This window comes from Uranotaenia lowii, chromosome 2, assembly GCF_029784155.1.
Source record: "Uranotaenia lowii strain MFRU-FL chromosome 2, ASM2978415v1, whole genome shotgun sequence".
NCBI classification, from domain to species: domain Eukaryota; kingdom Metazoa; phylum Arthropoda; class Insecta; order Diptera; family Culicidae; genus Uranotaenia; species Uranotaenia lowii.
The window spans coordinates 93969327-93986197 of record NC_073692.1 but is presented as its reverse complement, the minus strand read 5'-3'; the positions used below and the strand labels follow the sequence as shown (position 1 = coordinate 93986197).

Below are 16871 nucleotides of genomic sequence, written 5' to 3'. Positions count from 1 at the left end.
TGTCATTTTTTTGTCATTTTTGTCATTTTTGTCATTTTGTCATTTTTTGTCATTTTTGTCATTTTTGTCATTTTTGTCATTTTTGTCATTTTTGTCATTTTTGTCATTTTTGTCATTTTTGTCATTTTTGTCATTTTTGTCATTTTTGTCATTTTTGTCATTTTTGTCATTTTTGTCATTTTTGTCATTTTGTCATTTTTGTCATTTTTGTCATTTTTGTCATTTTTGTCATTTTTGTCATTTTTGTCATTTTTGTCATTTTGTCATTTTTTGTCATTTTTGTCATTTTTGTCATTTTTGTCATTTTATTTGTCATTTTTGTCCATTTTGTCATTTTTGTCATTTTTGTCATTTTTGTCATTTTTGTCATTTTGTCATTTTTTGTCATTTTTGTCATTTTTGTCATTTTTGTCATTTTTGTCATTTTTGTCATTTTTGTCATTTTGTATTTGTCATTTTTGTCATTTTTGTCATTTTTGTCATTTTTGTCATTTTTGTCATTTTTGTCATTTTGTCATTTTTGTCATTTTTGTCATTTTTGTCATTTTTGTCATTTTTGTCATTTTTGTCATTTTTGTCATTTTTGTCATTTTTGTCATTTTTGTCATTTTTGTCATTTTTGTCATTTTTGTCATTTTGTCATTTTTGTCATTTTTGTCATTTTTGTCATTTTTGTCATTTTTGTCATCTTTGTCATTTTTTGTCATTTTTGTCATTTTTTGTCATTTTTGTCATTTTTGTCATTTTTGTCATTTTGTCATTTTTGTCATTTTTGTCATTTTTGTCATTTTTGTCATTTTTGTCATTTTTGTCATTTTTGTCATTTTGTCATTTTTGTCATTTTTGTCATTTTTGTCATTTTTGTCATTTTTGTCATTTTTGTCATTTTTGTCATTTTTGTCATTTTTGTCATTTTGTCATTTTTGTCATTTTTGTCATTTTTGTCATTTTTGTCATTTTTGTCATTTTTGTCATTTTTGTCATTTTGTCATTTTTGTCATTTTTGTCATTTTTGTCATTTTGTCATTTTTGTCATTTTTGTCATTTTTGTCATTTTTGTCATTTTTGTCATTTTTGTCATTTTTGTCATTTTGTCATTTTTGTCATTTTTGTCATTTTTGTCATTTTTGTCATTTTTGTCATTTTTGTCATTTTTGTCATTTTTGTCATTTTTGTCATTTTTGTCATTTTTGTCATTTTTGTCATTTTTGTCATTTTTGTCATTTTTTGTCATTTTTGTCATTTTGTCATTTTTGTCATTTTTGTCATTTTTGTCATTTTTGTCATTTTTGTCATTTTTGTCATTTTTGTCATTTTTGTCATTTTTGTCATTTTTGTCATTTTTGTCATTTTTGTCATTTTTTGTCATTTTTGTCATTTTTGTCATTTTTGTCATTTTGTCATTTTTGTCATTTTTGTCATTTTTGTCATTTTTTGTCATTTTTGTCATTTTGTCATTTTTGTCATTTTTGTCATTTTTGTCATTTTTGTCATTTTTGTCATTTTTGTCATTTTTGTCATTTTTGTCATTTTTGTCATTTTTGTCATTTTTGTCATTTTTGTCATTTTTGTCATTTTTGTCATTTTTGTCATTTTTGTCATTTTTGTCATTTTTGTCATTTTTGTCATTTTTTGTCATTTTTGTCATTTTTGTCATTTTTGTCATTTTTGTCATTTTTTGGTCATTTTTGTCATTTTTTGTCATTTTTGTAATTTTTGTCATTTTTGTCATTTTTGTCATTTTTGTCATTTTTGTCATTTTTGTCATTTTTGTCATTTTTGTCATTTTTGTCATTTTTGTCATTTTGTCATTTTTGTCATTTTTGTCATTTTTGTCATTTTGTCATTTTTGTCATTTTTGTCATTTTTGTCATTTTTGTCATTTTTGTCATTTTTGTCATTTTTGTCATTTTTGTCATTTTTGTCATTTTTGTCATTTTTGTCATTTTTGTCATTTTTGTCATTTTTGTCATTTTTTGTCATTTTTGTCATTTTTGTCATTTTTGTCATTTTTGTCATTTTTGTCATTTTTGTCATTTTTGTCATTTTGTCATTTTTGTCATTTTGTCATTTTTGTCATTTTTGTCATTTTTGTCATTTTTGTCATTTTGTCATTTTTGTCATTTTTGTCATTTTTGTCATTTTTGTCATTTTTGTCATTTTTGTCATTTTTGTCATTTTTGTCATTTTTGTCATTTTGTCATTTTTGTCATTTTTGTCATTTTTGTCATTTTTGTCATTTTTGTCATTTTTGTCATTTTTGTAATTTTTGTCATTTTTGTCATTTTTTGTCATTTTTGTCATTTTTGTCATTTTTGTCATTTTTGTCATTTTTGCCATTTTTGTCATTTTTGTCATTTTTGCCATTTTTGCCAATTTTTGTCATTTTTGTCATTTTTGTCATTTTTGTCATTTTTGTCATTTTTGTCATTTTTGTCATTTTTGTCATTTTTGTCATTTTTGTCATTTGTCATTTTTGTCATTTTTGTCATTTTTGTCATTTTTGTCATTTTTGTCATTTTTGTCATTTTTGTCATTTTTGTCATTTTTGTCATTTTTGTCATTTGTCATTTTGTCATTTTTGCCATTTTGTCATTTTGTCATTTTTGTCATTTTTGTCATTTTTGTCATTTTTGTCATTTTTGTCATTTTTGTCATTTTTGTCATTTTTGTCATTTTTGTCATTTTTGTCATTTTTGTCATTTTTGTCATTTTTGTCATTTTTGTCATTTTTGTCATTTTTGTCATTTTGTCATTTTTGTCATTTTGTCATTTTTGTCATTTTTGTCATTTTTGTCATTTTTGTCATTTTTGTCATTTTTGTCATTTTTGTCATTTTTGTCATTTTTGTCATTTTTGTCATTTTTGTCATTTTTGTCATTTTTTGCCATTTTGTCATTTTTGTCATTTTTGTCATTTTTGTCATTTTTGTCATTTTTGTCATTTTGTCATTTTTGTCATTTTTGTCATTTTTGTCATTTTTGTCATTTTTGTCATTTTTGTCATTTTGTCATTTTTGTCATTTTTGTCATTTTTGTCATTTTTGTCATTTTTGTCATTTTTGTCATTTTTTGTCATTTTTGTCATTTTTGTCATTTTTGTCATTTTTGTCATTTTTGTCATTTTTGTCATTTTTGTCATTTTTGTCATTTTTGTCATTTTTGTCATTTTGTCACTTTTTGTCATTTTTGTTAGTCATTTTGTCATTTTTGTCATTTTTGTCATTTTTGTCATTTTTGTCATTTTTGTCATTTTTGTCATTTTTGTCATTTTTGTCATTTTTTGTCATTTTTGTCATTTTTGTCATTTTTGTCATTTTTGTCATTTTTGTCATTTTTGTCATTTTTGTCATTTTTGTCATTTTTGTCATTTTTGTCATTTTTGTCATTTTTGTCATTTTTGTCATTTTTGTCATTTTTGTCATTTTTGTCATTTTTGTCATTTTTGTCATTTTTGTCATTTTTGTCATTTTGTCATTTTTGTCATTTTTGTCATTTTTGTCATTTTTGTCATTTTTGTCATTTTTGTCATTTTTGTCATTTTTGTCATTTTGTCTTTTGTCATTTTTGTCATTTTTGTCATTTTTTGTCATTTTTGTCATTTTTGTCATTTTTGTCATTTTTGTCATTTTTGGTCATTTTTGTCATTTTTGTCATTTTTGTCATTTTTGTCATTTTTGTCATTTTTGTCATTTTTGTCATTTTTGTCATTTTTGTCATTTTTGTCATTTTTGTCATTTTTGTCATTTTTGTCATTTTTGTCATTTTTGTCATTTTTGTCATTTTTGTCATTTTTGTCATTTTTGTCATTTTTGTCATTTTTGTCATTTTTGTCATTTTTGTCATTTTTGTCATTTTTGTCATTTTGTCATTTTTGTCATTTTTGTCATTTTTGTCATTTTTGTCATTTTTGTCATTTTTGTCATTTTTGTCATTTTTGTCATTTTTGTCATTTTTGTCATTTTTGTCATTTTGTCATTTTTGTCATTTTTGTCATTTTTGTCATTTTTGTCATTTTGTCATTTTTGTCATTTTTGTCATTTTTGTCATTTTGTCATTTTTGTCATTTTTGTCATTTTTGTCATTTTTGTCATTTTTGTCATTTTTGTCATTTTTGTCATTTTTGTCATTTTTGTCATTTTTGTCGATTTTGTCCATTTTTGTCATTTTGGCATTTTTGTCATTTTTGTCATTTTTTGTCATTTTTGTCATTTTTGTCATTTTTGTCATTTTTGTCATTTTTGTCATTTTTGTCATTTTTGTCATTTTTGTCATTTTTGTCATTTTGTCATTTTTGTCATTTTTGTCATTTTTGTCATTTTTGTCATTTTTGTCATTTTTGTCATTTTTGTCATTTTTGTCATTTTTGTCATTTTTGTCATTTTTGTCATTTTTGTCATTTTTGTCATTTTTGTCATTTTTGTCATTTTTGTCATTTTTGTCATTTTTGTCATTTTTGTCATTTTTGTCATTTTTGTCATTTTTGTCATTTTTTGTCATTTTTGTCATTTTTGTCATTTTTGTCATTTTTGTCATTTTTGTCATTTTTGTCATTTTTGTCATTTTTGTCATTTTTGTCATTTTTGTCATTTTTGTCATTTTTGTCATTTTTGTCATTTTTGTCATTTTTGTCATTTTTGTCATTTTTGTCATTTTTGTCATTTTTGTCATTTTTGTCATTTTTTGTCATTTTTGTCATTTTTTGTCATTTTTGTCATTTTTGTCATTTTTGTCATTTTTGTCATTTTTGTCATTTTTGTCATTTTTGTCATTTTTGTCATTTTTGTCATTTTTGTCATTTTTGTCATTTTGTCATTTTTGTCATTTTTGTCATTTTGACATTTTTGTCATTTTTGTCATTTTTGTCATTTTTGTCATTTTTGTCATTTTTGTCATTTTTGTCATTTTTGTCATTTTGTGTCATTTTTGTCATTTTTGTCATTTTTGTCATTTTTGTCATTTTTGGTCATTTTTGTCATTTTTGTCATTTTTGTCATTTTTTGTCATTTTTGTCATTTTGTCATTTTTGTCATTTTGTCATTTTTTGTCATTTTTGTCATTTTTTGTCATTTTTGTCATTTTTGTCATTTTTGTCATTTTTGTCATTTTTGTCATTTTTGTCATTTTTGTCATTTTTGTCATTTTTGTCATTTTTGTCATTTTTGTCATTTTTGTCATTTTTGTCATTTTTGTCATTTTTGTCATTTTTGTCATTTTTGTCATTTTTGTCATTTTTGTCATTTTTTGTCATTTCTTTTGTCATTTTTGTCATTTTTGTCATTTTTCTGTCATTTTTGTCATTTTTGTCATTTTTGTCATTTTTGTCATTTTTGTCATTTTGTCATTTTTGTCATTTTTGTCATTTTTGTCATTTTTGTCATTTTTGTCATTTTTGTCATTTTTGTCATTTTTGTCATTTTGTCATTTTTGTCATTTTTGTCATTTTTGTCATTTTTGTCATTTTTGTCATTTTTGTCATTTTTGTCATTTTTGTCATTTTTGTCATTTTTGTCATTTTTGTCATTTTTGTCATTTTTGTCATTTTTGTCATTTTTGTCATTTTGTCATTTTTGTCATTTTTGTCATTTTTGTCATTTTTTGTCATTTTTGTCATTTTTGTCATTTTTGTCATTTTGTCATTTTTGTCATTTTTGTCATTTTTGTCATTTTTGTCATTTTTGTCATTTTTTGCATTTTTGTCATTTTGTCATTTTGTCATTTTTGCCATTTTTGTCATTTTTGTCATTTTTGTCATTTTTGTCATTTTTTGTCATTTTTGTCATTTTTGTCATTTTTGTCATTTTTGTCATTTTTGTCATTTTTGTCATTTTTGTCATTTTTGTCATTTTTGTCATTTTTGTCATTTTTGTCATTTTTGTCATTTTTGTCATTTTTGTCATTTTTGTCATTTTGTCATTTTTGTCATTTTTGTCATTTTTGTCATTTTTGTCATTTTTGTCATTTTTGTCATTTTTGTCATTTTTGTCATTTGTCATTTTTGTCACTTTTGTCATTTTTGTCATTTTTGTCATTTTGTCATTTTTGTCATTTTTTGTCATTTTTGTCATTTTTGTCATTTTTGTCATTTTTGTCATTTTTGTCATTTTGTCATTTTTGTCATTTTTGTCATTTTTGTCATATTTGTCATTTTTGTCATTTTTGTCATTTTTGTCATTTTTGTCATTTTTGTCATTTTTGTCATTTTTGTCATTTTTGTCATTTTTGTCATTTTTGTCATTTTTGTCATTTTTGTCAATTTTTGTCATTTTTGTCATTTTTGTCATTTTTGTCATTTTTGTCATTTTTGTCATTTTTGTCATTTTTGTCATTTTTGTCATTTTTGTTGTCATTTTTGTCATTTTTGTCATTTTTGTCATTTTTGTCATTTTTGTCATTTTTGTCTTTTTGTCATTTTTGTCATTTTTGTCATTTTTGTCATTTTTGTCATTTTTGTCATTTTTGTCATTTTTGTCATTTTTGTCATTTTTGTCATTTTTGTCATTTTTGTCATTTTTGTCATTTTTGTCATTTTTGTCATTTTTGTCATTTTTGTCATTTTTGTCATTTTTGTCATTTTTGTCATTTTTGTCATTTTTGTCATTTTTGTCATTTTTGTCATTTTTGTCATTTTTGTCATTTTTTGTCATTTTTGTCATTTTTGTCATTTTTGTCATTTTTGTCATTTTTGTCATTTTTGTCATTTTTGTCATTTTTTGTCATTTTTGTCATTTTTGTCATTTTTGTCATTTTTGTCATTTTTGTCATTTTTGTCATTTTTGTCATTTTTGTCATTTTTGTCATTTTTGTCATTTTTGTCATTTTTGTCATTTTTGTCATTTTTGTCATTTTTGTCATTTTTGTCATTTTTGTCATTTTTGTCATTTTTGTCATTTTTGTCATTTTTGTCATTTTTGTCATTTTTGTCATTTTTGTCATTTTTGTCATTTTTGTCATTTTTGTCATTTTTGTCATTTTTGTCATTTTTGTCATTTTTGTCATTTTTGTCATTTTTGTCATTTTTGTCATTTTTGTCATTTTTGTCATTTTTGTCATTTTTGTCATTTTTGTCATTTTTGTCATTTTTGTCATTTTTGTCATTTTTGTCATTTTTGTCATTTTTGTCATTTTTGTCATTTTTGTCATTTTTGTCATTTTTGTCATTTTTGTCATTTTTGTCATTTTTGTCATTTTTGTCATTTTTGTCATTTTTGTCACTTTTGTCATTTTTGTTATTTTTGTCATTTTTGTCAGGTATCCTTAATATTTTCTTTTCAAATTACATTTGTCATGAATGGGTGCAAAATGTTACCGTCTTGGTAAAATGTCGTTTTCTGAAGCCTTAAAAAAGCTCATTGTTTCAGTAGGTTGAAACTCATGTGTGGCCCAAATTTCCTACAAAAGGAGATCATTTAAACATTTCTATTGTCTTCATTGCTAAATTAGGTCATTCAATGTTTGTTCTGAATGGCAGGATTTTCCCCTAACAGAAATGCACAACAGCACATTAGTACAAAAAATAACACATTTTAAGTCATAATGATCCTAACTAGAGATGTACCGAATATTCGGTCGGCCGAATATTCGGCGCCGAATATCGCCGAAAAACCGTTAAGCCGAATATTCGGCTCACCGAATAGTTGAGCTAGGTATTCGGCCGAATAGGCCGAATATCTACTACAGACTTTAAAATTTTCCAAATAATTTTTAATAATTTAAAAAATATCCAAAAGTTATGTTGTAAAAGCTACACAATCATTAAAAACTTATGGTTTCAGCAAAAAATCTAAGGTGTATCCGCGTATATTTCACTGTAGATCGTACAGGAGAATGCTGAACGGTATCGCTTTATACTTTGATCATAGTTTATTCCAGATTTTCTGGTTATATTCTGGCTTGCCCATAAATCCAGTAAAGAATCCAGATAAGTCAAATCTGAACGGGATGTCCAGATATTGTTTAATACTTACCGAGGTTTGCTTGGGTTTAATCAGATTATTTGCTAAATCAAATAAAAAACTCATATTCCTCTTTGAAATTATTTAGATTTTGTGTTCAATTTTTCAAAAATTTCAAAATTTACGCATGAATTTTGCCCATTTTAATTTTAATTCTTACTACAATCTATCTAGATGCTTGACCGTCTGGGTAGGTGTAGTTGAAAGTATGGTATGCTTAAGGTTAAAGATAATCAATCCTTTCAGCAACTATTTTAAAGATATTTTGCTCAAATTTGACCTTCATCTAAGTATATTCAATATCAGAGAAGCAATTTCAAATAGCTTGACACCTGTCTCGACATTTTTTATCCCAGATTTCACAGGAACGCAATCGCTTTGGTGATAAACGCCCTCGAAGCGACTAGTCATCTTATGTCTTTTCAGTTATTGGTGACATTTAAGAATCAGAAAGACCCCTACTTAAAAAATATCTTGTAATACATCATCCGATAATATCATCTGATTAAAAATAATTAACTAAAAACATGAGGGGCATCAATATGAAAGAAATAGAAAGCATTGAAATAATCGCTTAAGGTTTTTTCATTGAAAATTCAATAGAACATTCGACCGAATATTCGGCCGAATATTCGTTTGGCCGAATAGTTGAAAAGGTCAATAATCGGTATTCGGCCGTTCGCCGAATACCACTATTCGGTACATCTCTAATCCTAACCTTCCAAAGTTGTTCGCAAAAAATCCGTTCTAATCCATTTTGGAGAAACCACTTGACTTGCGATTTTTTTTTTTCAATTGAAAAACTTTACAAACGAAAAATGATAAAACTTTTTTTTTTATCTTTATTATAGAGACTTTCAGCCTCGGGCTGGTCAATGATAAAACTGAGATTAGCTGTTCTCAAATGTATATTAAAGCAGCTTTTGAAAAAAAAATAAAAAATTAAACAAAGCTTTTCATATGTACATCAAACATGAGTTAAAATTTTCATTTCCAAAGTGGCAATTATTTCGATTTCAGCGAGAATTAATCAAAACAATTTAAGGTAAAAATACTGAATATTAGATAATAACTGAGATGCCTTTCAGCAATGACTTTTTATTCAAAGAATAAAAAAAACTGTTAAATCTTGAAATACTTTGAATAGCTATGCCCAAAACATGCTGTTCAAATTTAGTTATTAGTTTTGATATATGATCAGAAATTCATAAAAATCAACTTTAATCATTAAGTAACTACTGCATCCAAAAGCTTGAAAACCCTGTACAAATTTATAAAAAAAAAATAACAGAAGAGTTGATTTAAAACCCATTTTTTAGCTTTTAAAAGTTAAAAGATAATACAAGAGCGTGATAACGCTTGAGCAGGAGTTACATTGATCTATATACAACTATGGGTATTAATCGAATATTAAGGAATCTAGCAGAAAGCATAAACTGAAAACATTTAATAAAAAAGTCCGGTCAAGACCAATAATATGTTTGACATAAATAACTGCTTAAGACTTTTTCGTAGAATGTCACTTTCTATATATTTAGGTAGTGTGCTACATAAATGTGTTTACAAAAAAGATCAACCGGTGTATAAGAATGATTTAAAAATTTATAAACTTCTATGGGAAGCATTTTCCGATACAAACTCTGAATCAAATGAGAATTATTTAAAAAAAAATTCTTTTACAGTATTTCTGACAAAGAAAATTTAAACCGGCTTTGAGGGAAAAGGTGCAATTAATCCCACATGTTTGCATGTTGTGTTCATTTTATTCATCTTCCAAAACCTACTTTCTGAATGAATGAAACTTATTGTTACTGAATCGAATGTTGGTTGATTTATATAAAAAAATGGGTATAAAAACATCCAACTAACGAGGCTGGTATCACATTATTCGAAAAGTCGAAGTAGTTGCTGTACTTTGGAATTTTTGGCTTATTGTTTAGAATAATAGATAAAAATGAAATTTTTCACTAACGCACTTATTTTGGTTTGTCTGATGCTGGCTGCAGTAAGTATTATATAAAAAGTAAAAACTTTGAAGAATTCATCTCATCAATAATTTATTTCAGACCGGCCATGCAGCCATAAGAAATCCTGCAATGTTTTCCACTCCTAGCCCCTTAAAAAAGTGATTCCTTATCCTAAGGAAAAAGCATCTGCTAAATGGAAAGTTATTACTGGAAAACAACTATTAGTGGCGTCATCAGTTTTATTTTTTTTTATAGTCGTTTAAAGGTTTGAATATTTCATATGGAAATTGTATCAATATATAAACTTGTTTTATCACTTCAATGCCCTGATTATTCCTTCAAAAATCCCTCACCACTAATAAACAAAGAGTTAAGCTGATTAGGGGGCATCCATTTATTACGAAACGCTCCTAGGGGGGTAAACTTCAACATGATTTAAGCTGTATTTGTATCTTTTCCTCTTATAAACATTCCGAGCGAGACTTCTTTAGATTTGTATTGAATATTCATGAAATAACCGTTGGAAAACCGAATTTAGACCCCCACGAACTCATAAGTACTAAGAAGCGATGTTTACACATATTATATTAAAACTCTTTTTTCAACTTCGAAAATCAAAATTCAAAAATATGGGGTGAGATATTTACAAGCGTTACCTTATTTTCTTAGGAGGGTGTGACGCAGTGTTACGATTTGTTGCATATGAGGGTGCCGGGGTCTTAACCCTCATCCGCATTAGATTTCATTACCCTAATCAGCACTAGGAGTGTCAATTTGACACTACAAGCTCAAATCGTTATAACTTTTGGCGTGTTCAACCGATTTAAATAAAACTTATATCAATAGAAACCTTGTAATGTCAGTAAAATATGTTTAGAACATTATATATAGCTAAAGTTACTAGTTTTCTCGTTATTCAGCATGAAAGAAAAAAAAAAATCCGAAAAAACATGCCTCACGAAAACTGCTGTAGTTCATATATTACACGTCCAAAAAAATATTTGCCTTATCCATATGAAAGCTGAAGTTAATGCCTACATCATGAAGACAAGAAATATTTTTTTAAATTTTTATTTAAATTTTTTTTGAAATGGCCACAAAAAGTTCAAAGAAGTGGTCTAAAAAACCTACTTCTCATTCGATTGCTAGTAAATACTGAAAAAAATATGACTACAAAATTTATTAAAATTCCAACATTTTGCTGTCTTTAGAATTTTGAGGCAACAAAAATTGGTACGGTGGGTGGTGATTTGGGCAGAGAGCGAAGCCGACAGACGAAATAACGATGCGTGTCGTGCATTTCTTCGTCTGTCGGTTTCGCTCTCTGCTCGAATCACCACCCACCGTACCTACTCGGAGAGCAAACAAACACGTTTTGCTGGACGCGCTGCTTGTGGTTCTAGAAATTCAGGAATGATTTTACGTTTATAATTTTCATATTTTTGTGAAATCTCACAGCGTGATTTGTTGCACTTCACTAGAATGAAGATTAAATTTGCTTTCCAATAAATATACTTTTGATTGGTCCAAACAAAGTGAATGCACTGAAAATCCGGGTACAACCTGACGGAGGATCACAAAAACAGATGAAATTTCAATTTGTAAAAAAATCGCGCAAAGTAGTGAACTTTGAAAAATTCCAGTAAATTCAATTTTTGTTGCATCAAAAATCTAAAAACAGCAAAATGTTGGAATTTTAATAAATTTTGTAGCCATATTTTTTTCAAAACTCTACCATCGCTCAAACAGTATTTACTAGCAATCGAATGAAAAGTAGGTTTTTTAGACCACTTTTTTGAACTTTTTGTGACCATTTCATTAAAAAAAAATTAAAAAAATATTTCTTGTCTTCATGATGTAGGCATTGTTTTCAGCTTTCATATGCATAAGGCAAATATTTTTTTGGACGTGTAATATATGAACTACAGCAGTTTTCGTGAGGAATTTTTTTATCGGAGTTTTTTTCTTTCATGCTGAATAACGAGAAAACTAGTAACTTTAGTTATATATAATGTTCTAAGCATATTTTACTGACATTACAAGGTTACTATTGATATAAGTTTTATATGAAGTTCATAATAATTCAAACGACTTAAATAGATTTTAATTTTGGAGTGTCAAAATGACACTCTAAGTCGGAAAAGGGAGTTTTTTTTGTCCAGGCTTCCAGGGTTCGTCCACCTTAGATGGCGTAACATTTTAAATTCGTTTATAATTTCATTATAATTTGTTAATCGAATTGTAATTTCCGAATTGGTAACACTCCTTTATTCGTGGCGAAGTTGGACGAGTTTTAAATTCCTACGGGTACAATTCGATTAACAAATTATAATGAAATTGTATATAGTTTTTTTTCTTTCTTACGTTTAGTGGCCTTACAATTCGTAACCCTTTGCTTGAACCTTTCAGCTTTGTGCCTCCGTTTTTCACCTGAACTTTCAAATTGTACATTAAGAACGCGCTTCAATAAGTTCTCTAAATATTTCTCACCTTCGCTGGATTTTTTGCCGTTCAACAAACTTGCGTACCACCGTACTACCAGGTTAGCACTTTAGCCTACGTTCGAATAACGTTAAATTATAAAAGGTATACAATCTACTTTCCGTTGGCCTACCTTAGCTGGGATGTAGTAAATTTCACTTCTGCTCACTGCCGTACTAATGCACAAAGGTGTCCTGTTGATTAGCACAAACGTTTGGTGCGATACAATCAACTTAAGAAAAAGAAACTATTATGCGTTTCGCAATTCACCTATTGTGTTTGTTTACAATTTGACCTTATGTTTTGCTTTCGCTTTCCCGCTTAATTCGCAGCTTTCTTTTCTCCCTCTCTCATCGTCCCATTTGAGAACTGTCATCTCTATGAGTGCGTTCAATGCTGTCGGCACGTTAGGCCCGTTCAGTGACATGATATTGTAGGTTTTGAAGCATATTTTTTATATAAGTAAAGCAATTTACCATGGGTGCACGGATTCACCGCCATTCATCCAAAATCAATTTTTTTGCATGTTAAAGATAAAGAATAAAGACTTTTAAAGATTCAAATGAAATTTGTGTTATGTATATATATATGGTTTTTCACTATGGGTGCACAGATTCACCGCGTTTTAGTCAAATATTGGACTTTTTCAATTTTTTAAAAAGCATTATTACAAATCTTAACTAAACCAAAGCCGAAATCATGTCTTTCATGTTGAGACTTGAATTGAATTGAAATGAAAATTTATCAAACCTAATAATCTAAGAATGCATGTGAATACATACTTGGGCAGAAACTGCTGTGAATCCGTGCACCCATGGTGGATAACCAACGTATGAAGAATAATCAAATATAAAAAAAAAATCATTTAAATTGTTCAGTTTCATGGACATAGGGTCTTCAAATTTGAATAAATAAGTACACAATCCATAACTATTTTAATCATACTAGTTCAGTATAAAACATATTTATCACCTAAAATTACTCGATTACTCGAATGGACATCTATTAAAACTAACATAACTTTTACAAATCTTGATGAAATTTCGCCAAATTTTGACAAAAAGTTTGATTATAGTTGAGCAACAAAACAGACCAAAAAATTGGGAGTCAAGTGCTTGAAGCGCCACACAGCGGTCGATCCGAGAACTTTTTCTACAAATTTCCATGACTTCGCATCGAAAATCAATAATTTTATAGCTAATGACACACTCCTGTCCACCATAAATCAACTAAGGCTCTTTGTCTTGAATGTAGATTGCAAATAAAACCAAAAGCAAGCGAAAAAAATTTATCTGGTTTGAGTTATTGGTTCGTGAATTTTACCAGTCATTTTGACTGGTCACGGTCCGAGTGTCCATGGCGAAATTTTTCTCGCTTTTTAAAAGAGCTAAAAAAATAAAAAAATACACAGTTTTGTAGAGATTCAAAACTCATGAAAAGTCGTATTTTTTACGAATTTTTAGAGCGTAGTGTTTAAAAGATATTCAACAAACAAAGTGTCCCACCAGTCATTTTGACTGGTGCGGTCTTTCTAGTGTTAAATTAACACACGGAAAAAACATTGTTATCATTTAATGATAAAAAATATAAGGCTTTTTTGTATGCTTTATTAATCGAGGGATCAACGATACGTATTAATCCTCAAAATAAAAGGCTGAATCAAATCAAGCTTCCTAAAAAATAATTTTTTTCTACATCCTTAACTTACCAAAGGCATCATCAAAGCTAGGAATGGAATAAACCAGACAATATAAGCAATGTGAACAGGATATTTTGTATGTTGTTATATATGAAATAGTACCTAATTGATTGTTTGTTGTCTCGAGAAATATGTTATAAGCAAAAACAAGTGTTATATAAAATTTTTATTGTTTTTATAAATTTTAATTAATGGAAATGGCAATCAGTTAACAAACATAGTAATTGATCGAACAATGAAAATGATAGAAATTGAAAAAGTTTTTTATTTGCGAGTTTTTTTTTCAAAAATTAAAGACATTTCAAAAGCCAAATGATCAAACTGAGGTAAGGTGTTTTCAAGATTATATGAAGACAACTTTTGAAAACAAATAAAAATCAAAAATCTCTTAATAAAACTTTTTATAATAACAATATCACAAATTTTCATTTCCGAAGCCATAATTTTTTTATTTAACGAAAATTGACTTTTTTTTTTGTTTAAATACTGAACATTACACAATAACTAAGACGCCGTAAATATGTCCACTGTCACATTAAAACAAAAAGTTCATTTAAAAGCTATTGTAATGCTTTATTTTAAAAAACGAACACAGAAACATACAGGATCTCAATGAAACTTGTTATTTCCCCGAAAAGATTCCTTTTTCTTAAATCTAAGCATACATTTTTCGACAATATGAAGGCTAGTATCTAACAAATGCTAAAACCATCAACCCACCCATTAGAAAGTGTAATATGTATGTCGTGTCCGGGATTCGATCTCATGCCCGCTGGCTTAGAAGACTTGAAAGCTATCCCCTACGCCACGGGCTGCGGGAGCTTTAAACATCCATAGGCACGATTTTATGGAGCTCCTGTGTTTTTCTTCGCTCTGAAAAATGAACGTTTTTTTTCAGCAGATTTTTTTTTAAATTCATTTGCATAAATACTTGATCTAAAATCCCTAACTAAAAATCCAAGAGTTTTCTTTTTTAACATTTAAAAAAAGAATAGTTTATAAATTTCAAAAATTCAAAAACAACACTGCGACTTTTAAACATATTTCACGAAATTAACATTTATAAAAATGTATCATTAAGTAAATTAATTATTTTCAATAAGCACGAAAAAACAATTTTAAACTATGTTTCGAATAACAATTTTTTTTTTGAGCAACTGATTAAAATAAACATGGCGCATTGAAAACGTTTTGTAGAAAAGAAGACAAATTTTTCAAATTCAACATTGAAAATATTACGAGTGCTGAAGTATACGGAAAAGTACATGATTCATGACGTTATGAATTTTCTCATGAAATGAAATTTGTTTCTGGGACTTGCTGGGAACATAAACCAAAACACTTTTATTATCAAAATAAAGCTTTGAAAAATTCAAACAAAACAAAGCTCCATATTCAGTATTAAAATCATTTTATTTTGCAATCACTTATCCTGAAATATAACATTTTAATATTCATTTTAATTCACCTTTTCAAAGTTTATTTATAAGTCACTGCTTAAACCTGAATTTTTTTTTTGTTTCGATTATAGTCGTTTTACCATTTTTATGGCATTCGCGACTTAATCAACGTTGCAGTTGGCGGATCGTTATTGAAAAACTCATCCGGTACAACTGTGTTCGATGTTTACTTTTGGGCTCGAACTCGCGAACATCGGCTCAGGAGATAACAGACTTGCCAACTGAGCTATATCACAAGCCCAACCTGAAAATAAATTAACTTAAATGTTGAATAAATAAATATGTACCCCTGGTTATTCTATGCATATTTGGGAATGTGTGAAATGGAATGAAAAAAGTATAAGTGGTAAAGTTTTTTTTATTTCCAAATTACATATATTGTATCAAATAATCGACATTTTTAGCTTCCTCAAATCTGCTAGTTATAAAAAAATGTAGCTTTTTAAGGGGCGGGAACAGGTAAAAAAGGTTCTCTCTTGACTATGTTTACCTAAAATACAAACAATAGGAGAAATGGAGTAAACTTATTTAGGTTTATTTCTTAAATAATACTTACGACAGCCAATACCAGACAAACTAAAAGAAATGCATGCGTAAAATATTTCATTTTTATTCGGATTTCTTAACAACCAAATAATTGATTGAAACCAACGTTGAGTTCCAGCTTCGGCTTTCAACAATAATGTCATACCTGCTTTCGTTTTTTAGATGGTTTTATACTGTTTTTTCACAGAATAACAACCATTTGTTTCAGTTACAAAACAATTCATTCATTTAGAAAGCGAGTTCGGGAAAATGTACATACGATACGACTGGTCGAAATTGAATTAAAAAAAAATTCAGACGGTTTTGTGTTCTTTTTGGAAATGGATAGATTACCAAAAAATATTTTCACACAAACAAAATATTGATAGAAAAAAAAAAGTTTTATAGAAAGTTTCCTCAAACTTTAAAGTTTAATCACGGTGTTTATTGTAAGAATTATGATTTTAACGTTAAATGAATATTATTCCATGTTTTAAATTAAAATAAGACAAATGCCTCTAGACAAATGTTGCCAAATTTCCCGGTTTTATCCTTGTTTGCCCGGAAATTAGGGAACAGTCCAGCCTGGGATGGTTTCCCGATTTCATTGAAATAAGCCCAAAATTAGGCCGAATTTGTTCTCTTTATTTGGCAAGTTTCATGAAAATAATCATGCAAGGTATTATGGAAGCCCTCAATACGTTTTAAAATATGTCAATAATTTTTAATGATTCTTTTTTTTTAATTTTTCTTGATTTTGTTAAGTAATTTAAGGGTTTTGATAA

At 27.5% G+C, this 16871-nt stretch overlaps 2 long non-coding RNA genes across 2 annotated transcripts; one reads left to right on the top strand and one right to left on the bottom strand.

Annotated features, from left to right (window-relative positions):
• Positions 1 to 9825: 9825 nt before the first annotated feature.
• On the top strand, positions 9826 to 10243 carry LOC129749315 (uncharacterized). The gene is made up of 2 exons (XR_008738011.1): positions 9826 to 9959; positions 10021 to 10243. It is a non-coding gene; the product is annotated as an uncharacterized LOC129749315 (long non-coding RNA).
• A 5658-nt stretch (positions 10244 to 15901) lies between these two features.
• On the bottom strand, positions 15902 to 16245 carry LOC129749316 (uncharacterized). The gene is made up of 2 exons (XR_008738012.1): positions 16118 to 16245; positions 15902 to 16051 (listed from the first exon to the last, which is right to left on the bottom strand). It is a non-coding gene; the product is annotated as an uncharacterized LOC129749316 (long non-coding RNA).
• Positions 16246 to 16871: the final 626 nt, after the last annotated feature.